General features: G+C 42.4%; 1 long non-coding RNA gene across 1 annotated transcript in view; it reads left to right on the top strand.

Moving 5' to 3' along the window:
- LOC143960080 (uncharacterized) overlaps positions 1-11,186 on the top strand; it is a 59,948-nt gene extending 48,762 nt beyond the window's left edge. The window contains exons 3-4 of the long non-coding RNA XR_013270256.1: positions 1,598-1,734; positions 8,529-11,186. This is a non-coding gene — a long non-coding RNA (uncharacterized LOC143960080). The remainder of the gene's footprint in view (positions 1-1,597; positions 1,735-8,528) is intronic.
- The last annotated feature ends 3,349 nt before the right edge of the window (positions 11,187-14,535 follow it).

Below are 14,535 nucleotides of genomic sequence, written 5' to 3'. Positions count from 1 at the left end.
GTCCCCTCACCTCCCCAGTCAATGGTGTGCAGGCAGTAAATAGATGGTGTGCTGTAACCTTTAGCAAACAATCAGTGAGCAGTAATGATGTGCACTATACTCTTGCAACCAATCATTGAGCGGTAAGGATATGCAGTAACCTCTAGCAACTCTATTATTAAGCAGTAATAATGTGCAGTAACCTCTAGAAACCAATTGGGTGAGTGATAAGGATGTCCAGTAACCTCTAGCAATGTCAGGTGCGTGTATGGAGATTGAGATGCTAAGAGGGCTCCCCTTGCGGCTTAGTGAAGCATGTTCTTGAAGTTGGGAACAGGAAGCTCGGTGCCTAAAGAAGCACGGTTGGCCGGTTACTTGCTTGCAGTTCAATGAGCTTGGCCGATGAGGGATGGCCGGAGCAGGCGGAGCAGAATTTGCTGTGTTAAGATAAGTAGAGAAACCAGGTGCCAGACCAGGGGTCATACACAGATAGATCAGTCCAGAGAATTCACAGGGGTGGGCCAAGGTCAAACACAGGCAGGGTCCAGGTACAAGCCAAAGCTCAAGCCAGGAGATCAGGAAGCAGAAGCAGAGTCCAGGAGCAGGCCAAGGGTCAGGCAAGGAGATCAGGAAGCAAGGTCAATGCAAGCAGGGTCACAATGGCTATCTCAGATCAGGAAGCAAGGTCAAGGTATACAAGGGAGCTAAGGAGATAATCCAACAATGTCTTGTGGTTACAGGCCAGCTTAAATAGGGCCACTAGCAGCAGCGTCTGTCACGCCAGCTGTGCGCATTCGCTCACGCGCACTTTGAGGGTGCGTGTGCTTGTGCACGTCTTGGTACCCTCCGTGGGCATCCATGAGTGTTCTGTGCAGCATTGCCAGCACCGTGACAGCCATGTCCCTGACAAGCAACCAATCAGTGAGCAGTATTAAAGTACTGTAATCTCTAGGAACCAATCAACAAGCATAAGTCATGTGATGTAACCTTGAGCAAAAACAATGAGTGAGCCATAATGTGTGCTGTAACCTCTAGCAGCCAGTCAGTGAGTGGTAATGATACACTGTAATCTCTGGCAACCAATCACAATTGCTGCCTGATCTCATTCAGTGAACTGATTTTGAGTCTAGCTGCTATTTTTTCTAGACTCAGAGTAGGTGGAGAGCAAAATTCCCCAAGAAAATGTTTGCCCAGGGTCCAATCAATAATAAAGACGGCCATGCTTGTTTTTCTGTGTTGCTATCCCCTCAATTAGGCTGCTTTTGAACATCTTGAAGGTCAAAGACTTCCTGTGTCCCTCAATGGACAAGAAAGGGATTTTTGTACTCACTGTAAAATCCTTTTCTTGGAGTCCATTGAGGGACACAGGTCCCAGCCCTCCGTGTTTATGATCATGCTATCAGTACGGTTTTGCCACTAAATTCAGATATGCTGGTAGTAGGAGGGGATGTCTTGGCCTGGCTTACATGTGTTTGTTTGCCAGTGTCCAATCTTCCTGTAAGCGACAGAAGGATTGGGCACAGTTAAAGGTTTTCTGTGTCCCTCAATTGATTTCAAGAAAAGGGTTTTACAGTGAGTACAAAAATTCTGTTTTTACTATCTTTTTTTCTTTTTGAAGATTTCGCTAGTATTGTAGCAAGAGCCAAGTTCAACAAAAACCGCAAAGAGAAAGGAGAATGCCAAAACAGAGACAAAACAGATGGACCCACGGCCTGATGGACAAGTTAAATACCAGCTGAGTAGGCTTTAGATTTGGTACGTTAGTACTTGGCTTTGGTATTTTTTGCATGAACAGGTGTAAAACCTAATGTTCTTAGTGCTCCTATAATGCATAGGGATTGATTTACTAAAGGCAAACAGGCTGTGCACTTTGCAAAGTGCAGTTGCATTCAGCAAGTGTAGTTGCTCCAGAGCTTAGTAAATTTTGTGAAGCTTCACTTAGCAAAGGATATCCAATCATGTGCAAGGAAAATAAAAAAAAAACAGCATTTTTGATTGCACATGATTGGATGATGGAAGTCAGCACTTGCAGAGTGCAACTGCACTTTGCAAAGTATACAGTCTATTTGCCTTTAGTAAATCAACCTCATAGTGTCACTAACACTAAAACTACCCCTTAAAACTAAACCCTCCCCCTGGCTGAACCCTTAGCAAGCCATTAAAGTGATCCTATGCTATAAAGCCAATTGTCCATACTCACCTCCCTTTTCGTCCAGGGTATGAGAGTATCTAACTCTGTTTCTCCCACAATGCAGAGCTGAATTCCTGGGCATGCTTATCTTATCAATTGTACTTGATGTAGATTATTAAATTTAACAATGGTCATTAGGTAATAAAGGGTTCAATTTTAGTGAATTATTAATAGGCATATATTTGAGTTATTATTGTGGTGCTTACTAAATTAATTTTCTTTTGACTTTCAAAGTTTTTGCTTAGCTCCTTCATATTTTTTGTATAGTATTTAATAAAGAGCTTGGTAATTTAGCAACTAGAGGGAGCTCTCAGCTGCTGAGTGCATTGTCTTGCTTTTTGGGCCCGTTCACACCACAATTTTGTGATCTAGATGCGTTTCTGCATGCTCAACTTTTATGCATTTGTGCGTTTTTAATGTGTTTACTTTTTTGCAAAAGTTTCCTATTTTTTTTTTCTTTAATGCATTCGTGTGCATTTTTGATACATTTTGCCGCGTTCTAGATGCATTCCATGCAGAAAAAGTGCAGCATGTTCTACTTTTGTTGACTGCACTGGAACGCACTGCACTGAATTGACTTATGCCATTAGGATCCATGGTAACTATTGTCCATTTTTTTTTTTTTATTAAAAATGCACTGGACTGTGTCTGTTTACCCCCAGGGTGGATAAAAATCGATTATTTAAAAACATTTTAAAAAATCAGATTTTTTTTATTTAACCACTTTCAGACCGGACCAATTTGCTGGTCAAAGACCAGACCACTTTTTGCGATTCGGCACTGCGTCGCTTTAACTGACAATTGCGCGGTCGTGCGACGTGGCTCCCAAACAAAATTAACGTCCTTTTTTTCCCACAAATAGAGCTTTCTTTTGGTGGTATTTGATCACCCCTGCGGTTTTTATTTTTTGCGCTATAAACAAAAATAGAGCGATAATTTTGAAAAAAACGCATTATTTTTTACTTTTTGTAATAATAAATATCCCCCAAAAATATATAAAAAAACATTTTTTTCCCTCAGTTTAGGCCGATACGTATTCTTCTACATATTTTTGGTAAAAAAAATCGCAATAAGCGATTATTGATTGGTTTGCGCAAAAGTTATAGCGTTTACAAAATAGGGATAGTTTTATAGCATTTTTATTAATAATTTTTTATTATTATTTTTTTTACTAGTAATGGCGGCGATCTGCGATTTTTATTGTGACTGCGACATTGTGGGGGACCCATCGGACATTTTTGACACATTTTTGGGACCATTGTCATTTATACAGTAATCACTGCTATATAAATGCAGTGATTCCTGTGTAAATGACACTGGCAGTGAAAGGGTTAACCAGTGGGTGGCAGTGTAGGGGTTAAGTGTTCCTAGGGGTGTGTTACTAACTGTGGGGGGGTTGGGCTTTCATTTAGTGTACACTGATCTCTGCTCCAATCACATGGAGCAGAGATCAGCGTCACTAGTTGCTAGGCAGAATGGAAAAATGTTGTTTATACAGCATTTCCTCCATTCGGCCGCTCCGTGAGACGATCGCGGGGATGCCCGCGGCGATCGAGTCCGCGGGTCCCGCGACCGGACTCACGGGGGTCCCGACCAGCCCGGGAGCGCGCCGCCGGCGGCGCGCTCCCGATGGCACGGCGGCAACGAATATTGGACGTACATGTGCGCCAATATGCCTGCCCGTGCCATTCTGTCGACGTACATCGTCGTGCGCTGGTCGAGAAGTGGTTAAATCAGATTTTTTAGATTTTTATCAAATTTATTTTAATAAAATGCTTTTGGAGTAAAAATCTATCGAAAGTTAGTTTTCTATTTAATATACATTCATAATTTAGTTTATTCAGCATGAAATGGAGCTTAGTTATATAGCATGAGACTATATATTCTGCAATATTTACATTTTTGGTAAACTCCAAAAAAATGAATCCAGGCCCTGCAAGCTGAGATAGTGTGCACTGCATTGATGCATTCACACAATGTCACAGTAACCATGAGATGAAACAAAGTTCAGGAATATTCCTTTATCCCATTGTTTTGCAAATATATGTACACTACAAACGGTATGATTGTTTGAAGAGAAATGCATCTGTACCCCACTCTAAGCTCCTGTACACACGGTCGGAGATTCTGCCAACCAAATCCGTCGGATTTTGTCCGCCGGATTTAGTCCGACGGATTGTGTCCGAAACTGTTGCATACACACGGTCGGACTAAGTTGTTGAAAAATCCGATCTTTCAGAACGTGATGACGTAATTTCGTTACGATGGGACTACATTCAGGCTAGTACCCAGTAGCTTTGATGTGGGAATTTGATCTGAGCATGCGTGGCACTTGGTCCGATCAAAATTCGCTACACATGATCGGAGTATGTCCGATCGAACCAGTTGGTCGGGAAATATTTCCAACATGTTGGAAAATTGGGTCCGACGGATATTCTGACGGAATCAGTCCGATGCATACCACACACAGTCGGATTATCCGACGACACGGTCCGATAGGACACATTCCGACGGATTCTCCGACTGTGTGTACAAGGGCTTAGTGTGAGGAGGAAGGGCAAGCAGTAAAAATGAAAGTGAAACCTTCTAAACAGCTTATAAACATTGTGATCTTTCTGCACATAGCTTGAAGTGCTTTATTCCTCCCTTGAGAAGCCAAATGGCAGCAGGCCATAAAAGAGACCCAGTTTGGGAATATTTAATAACCTGACAGTTTATTATTCTAAATAGGAAACCTTCATTTTGTTTGCAAATTTTAAAGATTCTAACTACCAACAAGAATGAGTCCTTACATTTAAAGAGCACCTGTTATTTCAGATCCTTCATGGCAGTGCATGTTGGTGGACATCCACTCATCTGCTGCCGCCACGTCCCTCACCTTGTTGTGTCACTGCCACATCACCAGCACTAAAGTGAATGGGACTGTCGGTGAGTCAACAGCGGGTCAGAAGAGGAGCCGCTGCGGGACAGAGATGACAGTTGCGCTTTAAAAATTACCGTATATACTCGAGTATAAGCCGAGATTTTCAGCCTCTTTTTTGAGGCTGAAAGTGCCCCCCTCGGCTTATACTCGAGTCATCGCTGTCTGCCCGCTCGATCAGCGTGTCGAGCAGACAGACAGCGGCCATTCTGATTCAAAAGCCGCGCCTCCGGCTCCGCCTTCGCCTGTGATAGGCGGAACACTGAATTTCCCAGCAGCCTGTGTTCCGCCTATCACGGGCATCCGCTCATCCTCGTACTACGGACGAGGATGATACGACGTCCGTGATAGGCGGAACACAGGCTGCTGGGAAATTCAGTGTTCCGCCTATCACAGGCGAAGGAGGAGGCGCGGCTTTTGAATTTTACAATGGCCGCCGATGAAGAGGGCACGGGACGGAGGCAAGGCAACGCACGGCACGGGACAGGACGGGACGGGACGGGACGGGACGAAGGCAAGGCACGACACGGGACGGAGGCTCGGGACAAAGGCTCGGGACACAGGTAGGCTGGACACACACACACACACACACACACACACACACACACACACACACACACACACACACACACACACACGGATGGAGACACACACACACGGATGGATGGATGGATGGAGACACACACACACACAGGGATGGATGGATGGATGGATACACACACACACAGGGATGGATGGATGGATGGAGACACACACACACAGGGATGGATGGATGGATGGATGGAGACACACACACACAGGGATGGATGGATGGATGGATGGAGACACACACACACAGGGATGGATGGATGGATGGACACACACACACACAGGGATGGATGGACGGACACACAGGGATGGACGGACACACAGGGATGGACGGACACACAGGGATGGACGGACACACACACAGGGATGGACAGGCATGTCTCACCCTCGGCTTATACACGAGTCAATAAGTTTGCCAGTTTTTTTGGGGGTAAATTGGGGGCCTCGGCTTATATTCGGGTCGGCCTATACTCGAGTATATACGGTATGATTTAAATCGAGTTGATTTAAATCAAACCCTTTAATTAGGGATTTAAATCGTTAATTAAAATCGACTTGATTTAAATCAAATCCACCCTGTTTACATCTGCCTACATCCAAACCGATCAGATCTGCTAAAAACTCATTATCGGGGATCCATTTGGATAGGACAGGAGTTTGGTGTAAATGGACAGGAGGTTAGTTTACATTCGATTGCCCATAGAAGAAAGCGGACCGCGTGTGCTCTCCATAAGTGGAGCAGACACAGGCCAGCCAACAGCCAGTTCAACTGCCAGATCCCCCTCTGAGAAAGTGGACTCCTCAGTCCGCCTCATGGAAGTGACCTTAGGCAAACAAAAAAACAAAAAAAAACTTTTTTCTTTTTAGATTAGTGTTCATTAAAAACAAAAAAACAAAAAAAAAGTGTTACTTTAGATGAAAGCATACCTATTTAATTTACAAATAAAATAAGGGCCTTTTTTTTTTTTTTTAAAGTGCTTATTTTCGCTGGAAAAAAGTTAACAAAAAGAAATATTAATGGTTAATAATATATAAAATAGAAGGAATATAATAGTTGAAGAATGAAGGGGAAGAAGGAGTTAATTAGGGATGGTTATGGTAAACTAAGGGTTAACAAGGGGTTAAATAGACAAATTTTATCAAAAAGAAAACGTATACTTTGATTATTTTTTTTGGTGTAGCACATCCAGTTTCCTCAACTAGTTATTTGCTTGTATACTGTATACATGTGTTGCGTACCTGATTTTGACATGTGTTTGAAACACGCTTCAAATGCAGGTCAGCAGTTTCCTATTTACCTCAGTGTTACAGTGTGGAGGACAATTGATGGCGATGAGGCTACATTTCACCTATTTTGGGTTTCCTTTTAACATGTCCCATTGGAGATGCATTTTCATTATAGTTACATAGTTAGGTTGAAAAAAGACACAAATCCATCCAGTTCAACCAATAAAAAATAAAAAAAACAACCATACAATCCCATATACACAATCCTATACCCACAGTTGATCCAGAGGAAGGCGAAAAAACCCCAGCAAAGCATGCTCCAATTTGCTCCAGCAGGGGAAAAAAATTCCTTCCTGATCCCCTGAGAGGAAGTCTGATTTTCCTTGGATCAACTTTACAACTTTATAAATGTCAGTACCCAGTTATATTATGTACATTTAGGAAATAATCCAGGCCTTTTTTAAAGCAATCTACTGAGCTGGCCAGAACCACCTCTGGAGGGAGTCTATTCCACAGTTTCACAGCTCTTATACCGTGAACACACGAGCAGTAATTCCGCTCAAGCTTGGCTTGCATACACACGGTCACACAAAAGTTCACTGAAATTTCGCCCGTCAAGAACGCCGTGGCGTACAACACTACGTCAATCCGAGAAAATGAATTTCAATGCTTCCGCGCATGCGTCACGTTTTTTCCGAGCAGGCGTAGGAATTTTGCGTGTCGGAATTGGTACAGACGATCAATTGAATTCCGCCAGAAAAAAGTCCTATGGAGCATACACACAGTCGCATTTTCCGACCAAAAGCTCTCATCAGACTTTTGCTGGCGGAATTTCCGATCGTGTGTATGCGGCATTTAGGCTGCATTCACACCTAAGAGTTTTCAACTCAAAAAACACTTTTAAAATGCTCATCTCAAAAGTTCCAAAATTCCCCACGAGCAAAATCCCATTAATTTCAATGGCACCTGTTCACATCTGAGCGTTCTGCTGCTTGAAGCATAACGCCTGAAGCTCCAAAAAGTACATGAGCTTCTTTTTTGGCAGATTACAGGCATTTTACTGCTTTTACATTTGTGACCTTCTAACCTTGAAAACTGCTGTACAAAAACACTGCAAAAAAAAACAACCTAAACGCCTGAAAACGATACACTCAGGTGTGAATGCAGCCTTACTGTGAAGAAACCTTTCCATATTTGGAGAAGAAATCTCTTTCCCTTCAGATGTAAAGAGTGCCCCCTTCTCCTCGGTGATGGCCTTAAAGTGAATAACTCAACTCCAATTTCACTATATGGACCCCTTATATATTTGTACATGTTGATCATATCCCCCCTTAATATCCTCTTCTCAAAAGAGAATAAATTCAGTTCCTCTAATCTTTCCTCATAGCTGAGCTCCTCCATGCCTCTTATCCATTTGGTTGCTCTTCCCTGCACTTTCTCCAGTTCCCTGATATCCTTTTTGAGAACTGGTGCCCAAAACTGAACTGCATATTCCAGATGAAGTCTATAGCATGTGAAATATAGAATTTTGTATTATGATATAAAAGCAAGCTTTTGACTGAAATACCTGTACTATACTCTCTTGTATAGGATCTAGACTAATCTTTGTATCTTTCTTTTTAGGAAGTGACCAAATGATGCTGCAAATTTGACACCGGATATATTATGGCACGACATTATATATTTTCCTTTTTCCAGATAGAACAAACATTCCGACGAATGTACCAATATATTCATTTTCTTTTACACTTACATGCACTCACAGTATATGTGCTTCTGTTGTAGATTATATGTTGTCTGTTGCTCACTGACCAACTACTGATAGAACACAAAAATCTGCATTAACAAAATGATGAAGGATTTATATCACAGTGGGGCCTAAAGATATAGAATTGTTTTCTGGTCAAGTGTTTGAATGTTGGATTTTATGGGGATTCATCACCTCTTTCTCAATTAATGTATTTAAAAAGTGCATTTGCCATCATTATTTGCTGACATTTTGTCCTCTTTTTTATAAGCGGTGCACCTTCTCAATCATGTGACTTCTGTGATTGTCTCTCACAATAGTCATATGATAGGTAGCCCCTCCCACTGGCTCCCTATTAAAAGATGTGACCGAAAGCTGTCGGTGACAACTTGGCCAGTGTGCTGAAAGCATGCTCTCTGCACACAAACCTCAGGCTGCCATGGATGCATATGTGTGATGACTGGATAATAAAGCCCACTTTTCTTTCATCTTTCCACCGCATATATGTATTTCATGATTAGCAAGAAAATAATTGAGATATGTGGTCCTTTTGTTTAGAACTCTGGAAGATGGGCAAGCAGAGGAGTATTAATTTGTGGTCTCCCTGCAGCTGATCTTCTCCCATTACTCACAGGGCCATCTTTAATATTGATTGGACCCTGGGCAAACATTTTCTTGACCCCCCCCCCCCCCCCCCGGCCATTCAATTTCGCTCTCCCATTACACAGAAGCACTCCCCCATACTACCCTCCCATTGTTACACAAGACCCCCTCCCCTATACTACCCCCATGATTACATAGGATCCCTCTCCCATACTACCCCCATCATTACATAGGACCCCTCTCCCATACTACCCCACATCATTAAACAAGATTTCCTCCCCCATACTACCCCCATCATTACATAGGACCCACTCCACCATACTACCCTCACCTTTACACAGGACCCCTTCCCCCATACTACTCCTATCATTACACAGGACCCCCTCCCTCATACTATCCCCATCATTACATATTACCCCCACCTCCATACTATACCTATCATTACACAGAACCCCCTCCCTCCACAGACCTCTGCATGCCCCCCCCCCCCAACTAGTGTCCAGAGGATGTCCGGCGAACACCAGGCACACCTCCACCGAACCCTCCGGCAAAGAAGTTTCTCAGCAGTCTGATAGTCTGCAGCTTTTTGGACATGGTGAGAAAGAGGCCTGGGACTGACAGGTGCTCTCCTCAGACAAGGTTTACCTTTCCAAGCTAGCCAATCACCGCACAGGCTGCAGACATAACACCCAACTAGTCACCAGGGCCCCCAACATTCAATTCCACCTTCATCTCCTGAGTCATAGCCAAAGCCACTTGTCAATTATTTGCAGGCAGTAGAGCAGCATGGGCTTAAGGGGTGGCTCAGCTGCTTTGGGCCCCTCAACAATGGCCGGGCCCAGGGCAGCTGCCCCCTTTGCGCCAAATTAAAGACAACCCTAATTACATACTTTCCATGCCTCATTTTGCACTAAGCAGAGCTTTGCTTTCTCATGTCAGAACCTCGAGCAAGCACAAAAGTGAGCAGCACAGTAGTAACATCACCATATCTCACTCCAATCTTCTAATACCAGCAGTCAGAGGCAGCAGTGTCTTAGATATCACACTGCAGATATACAGCCATGAAGCTGTAGGCATAGGAGGACTAATGCCCCAGACACACGAGCGGATTTTCTGTCAGAAAAAACTTGGATGGTTTTTCCAACGGAATTCCACTCAAGCTTGGCTTGCATACACATGGTCACACAAAAGTTCTCTGAACTTTTGACCGTAAATAACGCGGTGACATACAACACTACGATGAGCCAAGAAAATTAAGTTCAATGCTTCAGAGCATATGTCAAATTGTTTCCAAGCATGCGTAGGAATTTTGCGCGTCGGAATTGGTACAGATGATCGGAATTTCCAATCGGTAATTTTTCCAACTGAAAAATTGAGAACCTGCTCTCAATCTTTTGCTGGCGGGAATTCTGCCAGCAAAAGTCCGATGGAGCATACACACGGTCGGAATTTGTGACCAAAAGCCCCAATCGGACTTTTGCTGGTGGAATTTCTGATCGCGTCTATGGGGCATTAGACACCCTCACCAGAATGTGTGCTGCTAATTTTAAGAAAGAATTGAGGATAAAAGGTACATTTTTTCATGGTTCTGCTTAGGCACACTTTCTAGTTGTTCGTATAACAAACAAATGCGATAGAAAGGAAAGATTACTCAATTCTGGAAGGAGGCAAAGAAAAAAAAAAAGAAGCTATTTAATGGGTTATGGTCTGCTTTAATTTGTATTTTCCACGGGTTGCATTCTTCATTATTCGCTAGCTAGATTTATATGTACTCTTGTAGCCAGGCAAATAATCTCCAAATCATCATTATCACCAGTGCTAAAATATACAGTATGACTCCAAAAGGTGCCTATAGCTTGTTTTATTTTACATATGGCTAGCAAGGAACAGATAAACTGAAAGAAAATCTCAATTATTATTTGATTTTTTTTTTATAAAAATGGAAAGTCGCAAATGCGCAAGCTACTAGTTACAACTAGTAAGAACTTTGCTGCCTTTTTTGTGCAATCAAAATTGGGAATCCGAGATACAGTTACTACCAATGTTATGCCTTGACACAGTAAATTGATTTCCTTAATTACCGGTATATTTCAGATTCAATAATGCAAGGAATCCTGTTTAATTTTTCTAATTAATCAGATAATCAGTCCCATACCTCTATTAATTGGTTCCCATACCACCAATGGGAATGTACATCCATAGTTAAGAATCCATACCATAAAGGTTAATTTTGCAGGGAAAAAAATGCTTGTCATTTGTAGCTATAAATTTACTTACTAAAATAAAAAACTGAAAATTTATTATCAAATACTTACCGTAATTTTCCTTTCCTGATGGACTCAATGGCAGTCTACATGTGGGTTAACCCCCACCTCCTCTCCAATGCCATAGGGCCCCACTCCCATAAATTTGAGCTCACTGCCAGAGACTGCATTCTGTAACTAGCCAACTCTTGATCAATGGGTGGGAACTCCGTCTGCCATGGAGTCCATCAGAAAAGTTAAATGATGGTAAGCATTTGATAATAAATTTTCAGTTTTCCTGACAGACTCCATGGCAGTCTACGTGTAGGAAATAACTAGCCAGTCCACACGGGTGTGTATGCTGAGCAAAAGAAATTTAATTTTGGATTCTTAAACCAAAGTTCACAGAAGATAGAGAAGCAGGTTCTATGCAGTAATGTGACATAAAGGTATTAATGGAGGCCCATGAGGACACTTTGCAGATGACATCTGGAGCCACATGCTGGGCTGCTGCCCACGAAGCTGCCATACCCCTGGTGGAATTTGCCATCACCGCCTCTGGTGGAGTCAAGCCCTTAGCCCTATAAGCCTGCTGGATGATCCAGGCTGCAATCATTCTGGTCGAAGCTTGCTTCCCTCTGTTATTACCGGACTGCAAGATAAACAGGTAGTCGCCTACATCCAGAGGGTGAACTTCAGTGGACCTCGGTTCCCTGAATGTAGGTAGGACAATTTCTTGGTTCTCATGGAACACTGAAGTAACTTTCAGGTTTGAGCCAAGCATAAGGATGAGGACCACCCAGTCTGGGAAGACAGGCAGGAATGGTTCTTTGTGACCCAAGAACCCGATCTCAGAAACCCTTTTTGGCCAAAGTGATGGCAACAAGAAACTTTTGCAGAAAGGTCTTTGATAGAAAGCGGAGCAGATCCTGAGGTAAGGAGACCAGTCAGTGAATCGAGAACAAGGGGAAGATCCCGTTTGGGGAATCTCTGCCTTCTTTGGGGCCTGAATCTTGCCGCCCCACGGAAGTACTTCTGGATCAGAGGGTGAACAGCCCATGATGTTCCGGAGAAGGCCGACAAGGCTGAGACTTGGATCCTGAGAGAGCTGATGGATAGAGTCAGATCTAGGCCAGATTGAAGGAAGCTGAGGATATCCTGGATTCCTGAATCTCTGGACGATCTGCCCATAGAGGATGAGAATTTAACAAACTTGGCCCATATTCTTCCATAGACCTTATTCGTGTTCGCCTTTCTCGAGCCCATGAGGGCGCAAATCGCTCTTAACACTCACCCGAGAGTTTCCAGCCTTTCTCTCTCAAGAACCAGACCCCTGAAAAAGATGGTCCAGCCATAAAGGAAGAGGCACCGGGTCCCGAAAGCTGAGCTGGTGAGCAGATTTTGCACTGAAGCCACAGAAAAAGGCTGTTCCTCATCACTGATGTTATGTGAATGGATTGATTGCCGCCCCCTGAGTTCCATTGCTGGAGAAACCCTGTCTGGAAAGGGCATAACCTCCACAGATACCATTTTACCAAGGGGATCGTAGAGACCATCGTGCCGATATATTTGGACATGAGGAAACATAAGTGCATATGTTGTAGGTCCAAAAAGGAGGACAACAAAGGAACATAGTCTTTGGCTGTGAGCTCAAATTTATGGGAGTGGGGTCCTATAGCATTGGAGAGGAGGCGGGGTTAACCCACACAAAGACTGACATGGAGTGTGTCAGGAAATGGATGATGCAGACGAATAAAATCCAAGATTATGCTCAGAAAAAGTACAACCCTAGTGGAGAATAAATGCAGAAGAATCGCTAGTCCAGGGACTTCTAATGCTCCTAACCTAATGCTTCATGCATGGCTTTGGCTTAATGACTAACACTTCTGATTTGCAGTACTAGGATATCCCAACCCAGACACTACCTGCATGAAGTTTGCATGTACTCCCTGTGTTTCCTTGGGTTTCATCTGGGTACTCTGGTTTCCTCTTGCACTCCAAACACATTCTGACAGGTTAATTGTGTCTTGTTTAAATTGGCCCTAATATGGGTATGTATGCATAGGAGTTAGGGAATGTAGATTATAAGCTTTTTGAGGGCAGCAACTAATGAGAATGCACAATATTAATAAAATGCTGAATAAATTGTCACCACTATAAAAATAGCTGTAATAAATAAACAAAAGGCTTGTGCAGATGCAACCAGTAGACAGAAGATTTGTGGCATTGGGATGTGAACAATCCCCAGAGACTGTATGCATCTCTTGGTTTGAAGGTGCATTTATTCTTTAATGCATGCATTTTTTTTTACCTTAGAAGTATGAAGGAGTATTGGTTAAGCTTTTGTCATGTGTTTTTATATATATATATATATATATATATATATATATATATATATATATATATGTGTATGGTATATATATTTATGCTTTAGCTCTGTGGTTTCTGCTTTTTTTCATTTTTTTTTATAAAAAAGGATGTAGTGTAATCCATGTATTAATAAAATCCCATATTAAAAAGCATTTATTACAATCATTAAATTGTTAACATGTTGTGATTATACTGTATATACGGTATAGAACACTTTTATTGGTACAGAAAAAATTAATTTTTTCTTAATTATGTTTTTTTGTCCCTACTTAGCTAATACTGGCACAATAAATACTGTGGAGTGGGGGAACCATTTAATTGCCATACTAACAGAGCTTATTGGCAACATCTCTACCACAGTCCCACATCACATGATTACACTTTTCACTGTCAGTTTGGTCAGAAGAATGAACTTATTAAAATTAACTTATCACTAAGGAGGAGGAAGCCATTTACAGTGGTATTCATCTAAATAAGCAAAGGACCTCACATAATATTCAGTGTACTAAATGCTACAGAAAACTGTGAGAGGTTGTGGACATGCTGCAGAAGATGGTCAAAAATTGAGGGCATTTTACAGAAAATAGTTGGAGACTGTAGGTATACTATAAGAAATAGTCAGAGACTGCATGTATACTACAAGAGATGGTTAGGGACTGCAGGTATA

Source organism: Lithobates pipiens, unplaced genomic scaffold (genome assembly GCF_037356315.1).
Source record: "Lithobates pipiens isolate NorthernLeopardFrog02 unplaced genomic scaffold, aLitPip1_a1.2 Scaffold_8, whole genome shotgun sequence".
Lineage (NCBI taxonomy): Eukaryota > Metazoa > Chordata > Amphibia > Anura > Ranidae > Lithobates > Lithobates pipiens.
The sequence above is the reverse complement of the archived record's forward strand: the minus strand, read 5'-3'. Positions and strand labels throughout refer to the sequence as shown.